Genomic DNA, 10,744 nt, shown 5'->3' with positions numbered 1-10,744 from the left:
ATATTGGGTATCATCAGAATTTCCGGTGTCTCTTACTGGGGGTTGGACTTTTTTTTGAATTTGAGCAAATAAAAATGGAATTAAAAAATTCAGAGAATCCAGAAGCAGCCAAACGTTTGACGAGATGTAGTTGCTTGAGAGAAAAATAGTTTTAAAAGTTTAAATACTTTGAAAGGCTCAGAAAATTGAGTTAACCTGAGAGCGATGTTTTAAGCATGTCTGTGACTGGCGCCGTTACCCTCCGTTCTTCTCTTTTTTTTTTTTTTTTTTACACAGAGTAGAAAACGAACTGTTTACTGAGAACACATGTATCAACTTATGGCTTGCTGAAAATTGTTTTGGATTACTGAAGTAATTATGGGGAAAAAGAAACAGAAAAAAAAAAAAACAATCAAAACCCAGGTCCGTAACATTCAGCAAAATTTTTTCAACTTTCAGAATACGAAGTACAAGATTTCGTTAGCTCCTAAGGAAACCTAGCACGTTATACCTCTTGCAACGTTTTTAATGCGTTTAGAGTTGATCGCTGCGTATGTGATTTCGATAAGAATGGAATGTTTCTCTCAAAAAATCCCAAATGAGCACTGAAACATTATAACTCTATTTGCCGTGTGTTCTTTCAAGTGAATAATGGAGTTTATGGGACAGCATTTCTTTCCGATACAATGGACTTTCTCGTAACACTTATGTTGTCTATTATGGATTTCATATACTAGTGCTACGGTCGGATGAAAATAAAGAGAGACATAAGTACTGGAGATTTTATTACATTGAAAGTTATTATTTAGCCATTTTCATTTTTATTCAAGCTATCAAAAATTTCATTAGGCAAGCTTAGAACTAAATCTTGTCACTAAGATTTTATGGTGCAAAACAGATGTTGCACGTGCAATAAAATTTCTAAAAACTTTTGTGACTAAAATAAAACTGGTGCATGAATATTTTAAGTTCGCGACAGTAATATTAGTTTTCAGCCTACCTTCCCGTACAAGTGAAGGACAGAAGAAAAAAGGTTGAAAGGAGGTGAAATGCATTTGAAAAGTATCGCTAGAAACAAAAAGAAAGTAGAAGTAAATAAAACAATTAAATGAGTACCAAAGAAATTAAAAATTTGAATTTTGCGTTTTAAGATGGGGGAAAATGTATGTCCGGGTCTGTCGATTTGTCTAACTGTCGATCGGTTATTTGTCGGTCTGTCTGTTAGTCTGTTAGTCTGACTTTCTAATAACTTTTGAGCGAATTGTCTTATTCAAACAAACGTATTTAGTTTGAAAGATTTTGGCGAGGACACTTCCTTCCTATATTTCACTTTTTAATTTGAGCAACTTTTCGTTCAGTTTTGAGCATCTCAAAAAACACTTAACGTTAGTTAAGTAAGTGACCGCCCTATAACCAGGGATAAGGCAACTTTATTGAACATACCAGCCTTGCCTTCAATCTTCGAGTTAAACCGAACCATTGCTTCGGTCACTCGTCTGGTCAGTGCTAATTCTTGTATTAGCTACCAGTTTGTTTGGCACTCTTGTCTTCCTTAAGAGGTTTTCCACCTCCAGCTCAGTCACTCCTGTGCCGGGCTGATGAGTGCTAATAAGCATGAAACTGCAATCCTCGGCTGGAATTGACTGAGCTGGCGGTGTATTTCATGTATTTAACGTTAGTTCCTACTGGGAAATTTAAGACAAATATAAATCCCAAACTTAAGGGCAAATTGCTTCAAACAAACTTTGTTGGAAAAAATTCTTAGTGAAGAACATGTAAAGAAAATATGTTTTTGATTTCATTTGATTTTTTTTTTTTTTTTTTTGGTCAGTACATACGCGTCCAGAGCAGAACGCCTGGACTAAAACTGAGAACAGTTTTGGACTCAGGGGGTCAAAAACTAGTCAAAAACAAGTCACAGATACAAGTAAGATAAAAAAAACTTTCTCAAGTGGTATCGTTAAATTAGCGCAATTCATTCTTTCATTTGCATTTATGAATAGCGGTTAGCCATGTATCAAGATTTGACCACTTTCAATAGTAGAGTGGAACCCGACAATCCTTAGTACGTATTTTCAGACGTAAATAACCTGGATTCCATTTAATGTATAAATTCATATCAGGTGAAAAACAAGAACAGAGGTTGAGCTCCCATGGAAATTAAGTCCTGTTTTTAAAATATATTGGTTGATGCAGTTTTTATTTTATATGCTTTACTTTCACAAATTACCTTTTCCACTGAATAAAGCACCTAAAGTACAAAAATTGTTTTTGACTATTAACAAAATTAGTTTTTAACTGGATGATAATTTTATTTACTATTTCATTGATTGTTACCTAGATTTCTTGACAGTATATTTTTTTACGAAACGCTTTTTTAAATTAATGGTTTTATCAAACTATATTCTGAAACATTAACTCTGCAAGTATGACGCAAGTACTTCATTGTTATTGTATTTATAAGATTCTAAACTTTCTTTCATAAAGCTAAATAACAGAAAAAATGCCCTGATGTGATCAATCGATTTTTCTGCACAAAAGAAACAGCATGAACTTTTATGTAACTTATGATAAAATATTGTTCTTTGGAAAATTCAACGAAATATAAAATAATAAGTGAGTAGTTTTGAACTCTGGAGAAACTTTTATGCTCAGATAATCGAGTCAAAGCAGCATATTTTTGGAACGCTTTCAGATTTTTGATCACGAGATTTTCTATTTCTTCCCATAAACGGGCTTTCACAGAAATCGTAATTTCTTCAGTATTTATGTAGGAGAAAAGTTTCAAGTCGAAAAAATTGTAATATAATAATAATAATGAATCCTTATATACCAGATGAAGCTTTATTAAAACCAAGACGCTAGTTACCGCTTTAAGCATTAGGTTGAATATGTACAATTTTAATCAATAAGTTCAAAATACAATGACTTTCTTAGAGTAGAACTGCAAATAGATTATTCCAAATGCAGTCAAACTTTGAACTAGAACTTCAATATTTTAAAGTGGTTTACCCCAATTTTAATAGTTTTATTGTATTTGTCGATGCATAAAAAAAGGAAGAAGTACACTTCAAGTATTGTAAAGTTATTCAAAATTCATAAAAGAAAATAAAAATGAAATTAAATAAATAAATAGATACAATAAAAAAGAAAAATCAATTATAAAATAAAATAAGAAAAAATAAATATAAGAAAAAATTAAATAAAATAAAATAGAATAAAAAATAATCAATTCAGTTAAAGTCAATTACTATCCAGATTCAAAACTATCTTTCCATTTAGGGTCAGTTTAAGCAACGTCAGAAATGGAAGGAAAAATAAATTGCTTTAAAAAAAGTTTGGGGGGAGGGGGAGGAGGGGGATTCAAGTCAGATATACTAAATAAACTCGAAGTGGCGTACAGTTAACCGGCACAGCTCAAAGGTACCCTCAGGTGGTTAGGAACATAAAATCTGTACCTCAGTGCCAGAGTGACGTAAGTCTAAAAATTTCGATTTTCTGTTTATTACTGCATTGTATGTGGAAGCTTATTCCGCACCGAGCCATCTAAACGAATTTCTTTACAAAAAATCCTTTTCAATGGGGTTGTTTCCTTCAGTCAAAAGTACTACTGTTAGTCACTGAAATTGATAGAATGAGTAAAAAAAAATAACATGGACCAAAAAAATACTTTGATTTTCCCAATAGTTATTTTTTAACTAATTTTTCAAAATGTCTGATTTTGAAACTAAGGCGTGGTCTTTATGACGTCACAAATGATTTCCTTTGGCGCATTTTTCACTGCGTTTCCACGTTATGATAATCAAGAAGCGAATTAAAATTGCGCTCTACGCTTGCTATAAACCATATCGTTGCCAATACACGTGAGTAAAGATGCGAATTAAATATTTTGAGCTGTGAATGGCAACACTGAATGAAATTTCATCATTTGTGATGTCACACGACAGAAGCATAAGCAATGAAGGCGCACCGATTTAAGTAATTTTTTAAAGATATTAAACTGAAACAAATTATTTAAAAAATGGTCAAATCCCATGTTTTTCATCATGCTCTTTCAGAAAAAAATACATTTAAAATTTTGGGAACGACCCTATTATTTACCAGGGTTAAAAGAGCGCGCGTCCCATTCTTTACCTGCGCCAGAGAAAAAAGCTTTTCCTCTCTACTGTAAAATTATCATAATGTGACTTACGTTCCTCTGCCTCTGAGGTACAGAAATTTTGAGTGGGTGGAAATTATCGATTCGCCAGATGGATCTCCAAATTGTGCCAAATGATGTAATACGGGTACACACACATAGGTACACCAACTGAAAAAGGACATTCGGTCATTTAAAAATTGCAATATTGCAGTTAAGTCTCCAAATATTCCGAATGGGGAAATTTTTTGGAAGGTCACTGTGACTTCCCACCGGGTACGCACTTTGGTGAAAGACCCTGAATGACTGCACTGCCGTATATTTTTTCTTGGATTTGAGAGTCAGTTTCTACGTTTATACCCCATTGAAATTTGTAAATAAAACCTAAATCGTCCTTGCAGAAATTTCGTTTTATTTCCGCATTAAAAAGAGAAAGGATTTTCTAATAACATCACCAATTTATTGCTTTGTGTAATACGAATTCAAAAAATGTTGATATTGACGTAAGTGCTTTTCAGTCAAAGAGGATTCTGTTTCGTAAGGATTCTATTCTATATAACACAAAATATTCTAAATCTCCGTAATTTAGCTTTCTATGTCAGATATTGAGTTGTTATTCGACTTCTTTGATTTTATTGCATTTGCATTTTTGGAAAAAAAATGTAATGTTTCATTACTAAATGTGGATAGCTGGTAATTTAATTCCTGATATTTTTCTATAAGAGGTATTTTGTATGTAACTATTCTCTATGAGTATCCTAAAATACTTTAAATGATAATGTGTGCATGAAGTGTCATTCCTTACTTCTAAATGGAGGTACCTTGCATTAAATGAAAGAAAACGAAATTGTGATGCAAAAACTGTAAAATAGTGCTGCACTTGCGTGTTACGGGGTCACAACAAATCCTTTTTACAAAAAAAAAAGAAAAAAAAAGAAATGGTTTGAATTTCAAAACGCAAGCAGCAGGCAAACTGAAACTTATTTGAATATTGTTGGCTTTTCTATTTCTTTTGCTCTTGTTCTGAAGTTGATTTTTTTTTTCGTGCTTTGAGAAAGAGGCTCCTTATAATACCGAAACACGTGTATTCCTTATATGTTTAGTCTGTGCATCACAATATTATGTTCCCTGCTAGTAACTAGTAAACTGCAAGCGCGGTAGGCACGGGGGGCTTCGGGATGCAATGCAATGCTTCTTAACTTCCACACAAATACAAAAGCTTTCTACTTATTTCAAATTTTTAAATTCTGTTTTTCGAAGTTTGAACAGACATAAAAACTTGCGAATATTTCATTTATTTTTCATTGTTTAAAGATCTATTTTGATTTATCTGATTCAACGTAAATTTCTATACTTTTTTTTTTTTGTTGCAGGCAAGGAAACTGAAAAATTCTGAAACTTTTCAGGTGAGTTCAAAGCTTTTTCAATGCAGTCAAAGCTATTAATAGGTTATTCTTCACACTTTATTTGCAACTATTACACAAAAGAATAACTCACGCTAAATGGTTTTTAGTTATTATATCTATATGCATTAAAAGTAACTTCAAAGATAATGTGATAGAATCGCTGTGATCCAGGAAATCCAAAGGCATCTACAGCTTTGAAATTTGGTAAAAAATTATTTCAAGCTTCGTGGTTTTGTCCCTCTGAGCTTTTTTTTTTCTTTTCAAATTTGAAGCAGTTATTTTGTAATTATTTTTTAAAGCTTAAATTTCACATGATTTCATTATTAAAAGAAAGCAAGATTTCGCACAACCCTTTAGATTCTCTATTACTAGAAATAACTTTTTTTCGCATCATCAGTTTAAGCTTGTTCCAATTTTATAAACTAACTATTAGTACCCGCACGGCTTTGCCCGTAGTAGAAAATTAAAAGGTCATTTGGTTCGCCTGTATATTTACAAATAATGGATGATGAATTTCTCCACAATTGGCTACGTTTATTCGCTCTCCCATTCCACGTCATGATAATTTCGTAATTTACTCGTCCATCTTATGATTATTTTGCTCCGGAAAATGTTCTTAAAATTGAAATGGAAAAAGAGGCACCCCCATTCTACAAACTAACTTTATGCCAAATTTAATGAAAATCGGCCAAACGGTCTAGACGCGTCACAGAGATCCAGGCATCCAGACAGAGAGACTTTCAGCTTTATTATTAGTAACTAGTGATACCCGCACGGCTTTGCCCGTAATAGAAAAATTAAAAGGTTTTTTGGTTAACCTGTATATTTACAAATAATGTATGGTGAATTTTCTCGCCAATTGGTTGTACCCATGTTACGGTTCCACGTTATGATAATTTCGAATTAGAACATTTTTTTTCAAATTAGAACTCGTGTTATAAACATTTTAATACCAATTGGCTTGTACCCATGTTACGGTTCCACGTTATGATTATTTCGTATCTCGCCAATTGGCTTGTGAACATGTTACGGCTCCACGTTATGATAATTTCGTAATTTACTCGTCCATCTTATGATAATTTTGTTCTTAAAATTGGGATAGAAAAGAACCACATCGAATTTTCGAAAAAATCGCTTTGAGGTGCACACCCCCATGCTACAAACTAACTTTGTGCCAAATTTCATGAAAATCGGCCGAACAGTCTAGGCGCTAAGCGCCGCAAACGCTGCAGCTGTGCATCTTTGTTTGGAAACCGGGTAAAGGTGCCCCTTCAGCGCATTTTTAAAAGAAATCATTGCAACCTACCAAAATATTCCCTTATTTGACAAATTTAGTCTGACGATTCCGTAAATTTGGGGACATGATCGTTCCTTTTTGAATGCTTAAGGTATCCGACTAGGTTGAAAAGACGATTTTTAACCAAAATTCACTTTTTCTCAAAATGATTTTATTCAACAGCCCCTTTTTTTAAGAATATAAAACTTTTTGGGTTTTTAATCTACGCAAATTAGAACTCATGTTATAAACATTTTAATACTAAGTGTCTGCAGTTTTCAAATTTGTAGTCTTAAAAATGCATTTTATCTTCATTTTTTTTTAACTAACAATTTCACTTTATGTTACGCACCTTACTTCACTTCACTTATGTTTCACTTTATGTATTGCACCTTATGTGTCAATCTGACACACCCGGGGAGGACCGCCCCCTCGTCCGTAGCGTCGCCACTGCATACAGACACAGATGTCTGATACGTTTGCACAAAATCTACTGAACGAACTACAGTACAACCTCGTTTTCCCGGATTAAGTGGGATTAAAGACAATCCGGATTAACGAAATCCGGATAATGGGGTAATAAGCAAAACACATTCTTAAGCAAGAACACTTATCTTTTATTACAGCAAAAAATAATGCTTTGTAAGAAAACTACAAAGTATCTTTTCTCGCCAATACCAGCTGCAGTGGTGTTGGACTGACGTTCCAAAGTGGAATCATAATCTGAAATTATTGTTTTCGTAAATATATTTTTTCTCAACAAATTTCAGCCGGAAAAAATGAAGTTCCGGATAAACGGGGGTTGAATAAACGAGGTTTTACTCTATCGCAAATTTTGAAATGCATGCTTTTTACGCCGCCGTTTAATACTTTGATGCATTAACACTGTTTATACTCTACAGTGAAGTTTATGGTGTTTAAAGAGTTAAGACTAATTTTACCAAACACATTCGTTCGCTTTCCTTTATTATTACGAATTTTAAAATTGAGCTTACAGCGTTCGATTCTATATTTCGCACAACCATCACTATCTGTTAGAAGTTTCATCGATTTCTGCAACTTTCGGGCAATAACTGAATTTTTTCTTCTTTTGCTTGCGTTTTCCAATTTTTCGCCCAAGGGCCAAAGTGAAACTTGACAATGCCAGGTGCAGAAAGATGGCTTAGAATATCAACTAATTTAATTGAGAAAAGTTTACGTTTCCGTTATTCAGTAGAAAAATGGCTTATTTCCCCATAAAAGATATAAAAGGTTCACATTATCGACGTTAATTTAACTAATAGTAAAATGATTTTCGTTTCAATTTCTCACGTTTAAAATTTAATCAACTCAGATGAAGAGATGTAAAAAAGCTTGAACTGTCGGTTTTAAAGAAGTTCTGTAACTTTTGGCGATCTATTGTAAAACATGATTAAAACAAGTCAAATTTATTGTGTTCGAGTAGCATAATGAAAACAATTTTTTCATGAAAATCAGCCTTTTTGCACTGCTATATGATCAAGTTTTAACAGATGTCGAAAATTTCTTAAAACGAAAAATAAAAAGATAGTTTAGGATATAAATTACATTCATTAAAAACACTTTCAATGTAAAGACGAAACAATGTATCTATAAAGCCATGGCGCACTGTAATAAACTAATACATCGGAACCCAGATTCTACGTTATCGTTTCATGCGTTCTCCCGCTTCTGACACAATTAATGTCGATCTGTGAAAATTTCCATGTACTAATAGCGTTAAAATACTTCGGGTTTTGCCTTCACACTTTTTTAGAAAATCCGCTCAATATGTTTTTCTAAAAACAGACCAAAACCATTTTCTCTATGCAATATAGGACTGACAAAACTTTTTTCCGGGTTCTTTGTTTCCAAGATAAATTTGTTTTAGGTGTTTAAAAAAGTCCCTATGGACATCTTTTTGTTCCGACTTATTGCTCTTTTTTCTGCGAGTTGGTGACTAAAAGCGGCTCCACTGATTGTCTGATCGCTGGATCGTTTCTTTGCAGTCATAAAAATAGTTTTTACATCAAAATATCATCACTTTCTGAGGTACGGTATTTCAGTTTTCAGAAAGAATTGAAACAAAAGCTACTTACCTCTGTCCAATGAGATCTTCTTTGTCAGCGCAAAATTGAAATGGTTTACCTTTTTGACTATTTTTTTAAAGCGCCGCAAGGTGGCGTATCCAAGCTTTAGAACTGTGCCTTCAAATTGTTTCGTCTGTGGAAAACCTCAAAAATAAATCTCTTTTCGAATATTAAATTTATTACAAATCCCATGAAAGAGCATTGAAAATTTCTAAATGAGTCAAGTTATTGATTCTTAAATTGGCATCACCGAAAGACATTTTTTTATTTCCAATAACAAACCTAAAACCAATTATATAAGTCAGTTCTCGAGTTTGTCGGAATCGAAAACTTTTTTCGTATGTCACTTAGTTCACACCTGCTGTTCTTCCTTTCTTATTCGCCCTCCGGCAACTATCGAATGGGGCTGACAGAATGAAAAAAACTTTAGCTTTTGCGTCACCAGCTTCGGGAAGTTTTATAAAAGTTCTAACTTTGTTAAGACTAGACCGAGGAAAATAGTTATGGATCGTTTGGGATAAACTAGAAGGTTTTATTTAGGAAAGTTTACGTGGAAATTAAATTTAAATGGAAGAATTGATTCCTTAAATTATAATTTGTAGTTGTTGTGAACCGGAAACAACAGCTAAATAGTTCTTTTAGCTAGTTTGTGAAACAGTTTTTGAATCAAAACCTTTGATTTGTGCAGTAGTGTTTTTTAGTCAGAATTTCATTCTGTACTTTTTTTTTGAAAGGAACATATTTTTTTCAATTTTATTTCATGATAAATGCGACAGTAAATTAAACTAAAATATGTCCAAAAAACCATTGTACCAAAAGCAATTAACATTAGACGCAGAAAAACACATTAATTTGTAGAAAACGTATTTTGAAATACAATGTATTTTATTATTTTTTAAAATTAATATTCGGATTTAGCAGGAGCTTAGCATCAAAATATGTATAATATCAGTTTTTTACCAGTAATTTTAATTATTTAAAATCTCTCTCCCCCCTCTCCTAGCAATATCGGGAGGAAATTTAACTTTTAATTCTGCAATAAATGGGCACATTTTAGTTCATGAAGCCAAGGTTTCAAACAATGTTACTATCAATATTTATTGTTTGAAAAACTACACAGAATTTCATAATACGTACTTCAAAATACGAATTTAAATATTTGTTTTTGTTTAAAAAAAATATCTGATTTGTTTGCTTATTTTTTGCTACCAATATTACTGTTTACATCATTGTCAAATCAAATCAAAGCACAATTTGATAGAAAATGATTTCATTAGGTGATGCACTCATATTTTGCTCTCTGGAATCAAAATTCTGATCTTCGCAATACAAATCGCCCGAAATTGATCCCGTCAGTCACGCTACCACAAAAGTGGAAACTTTCATACGAGCGAAAAATTTCCATTCCATTTGATATCGATTTTGAGGATGAAAATATTTTTGAAGATAAGAGCAGAATTCGAAATTTTTGCTCAATCTTAAAGTTCTGAAACGGGGAAAATTTTGATGTTTTCTCTGCAATTCAACCCCCCCCCCCCCCTATTTTTTTTCTTCTTTTTTGCAGATAACCGAAAGTTTCTTTGTTTGGAACAAATGGTACTACTTTGGCTGAAACGGTTGAAATTAATTTGTAATACTAGTGTAATTGCAGTCATAAAAAGTAACTGAACGTCTTATTTTTTTTTATGAAATCATCTTCTATACATATAATAAAATAAGATGCTTGTGTGCGTGTGTGCGTGTATGTGGCGCGTTTCCCCTGAAAACGGTATGGCTTAGAAAGATGAAATTTGCTATAAAGTTACAGTTTCTGCCGAAGATGTGCACCTCGGGCTTCGATTTTTGATATTTTAATTAG

At 32.8% G+C, this 10,744-nt stretch overlaps 1 protein-coding gene across 1 annotated transcript in view; it reads left to right on the top strand.

Moving 5' to 3' along the window:
* Positions 1–5,497: 5,497 nt before the first annotated feature.
* LOC129225313 (ras-like GTP-binding protein rhoA) overlaps positions 5,498–10,744 on the top strand; it is a 69,350-nt gene continuing 64,103 nt past the window's right edge. Inside the window, exon 1 of the mRNA XM_054859903.1 lies at positions 5,498–5,523. The gene's annotated coding sequence lies outside the window, so the exon portion shown is untranslated. The remainder of the gene's footprint in view (positions 5,524–10,744) is intronic.

This window comes from Uloborus diversus, chromosome 6 (assembly GCF_026930045.1).
Source record: "Uloborus diversus isolate 005 chromosome 6, Udiv.v.3.1, whole genome shotgun sequence".
Lineage (NCBI taxonomy): Eukaryota > Metazoa > Arthropoda > Arachnida > Araneae > Uloboridae > Uloborus > Uloborus diversus.
The sequence above is the reverse complement of the archived record's forward strand: the minus strand, read 5'-3'. Positions and strand labels throughout refer to the sequence as shown.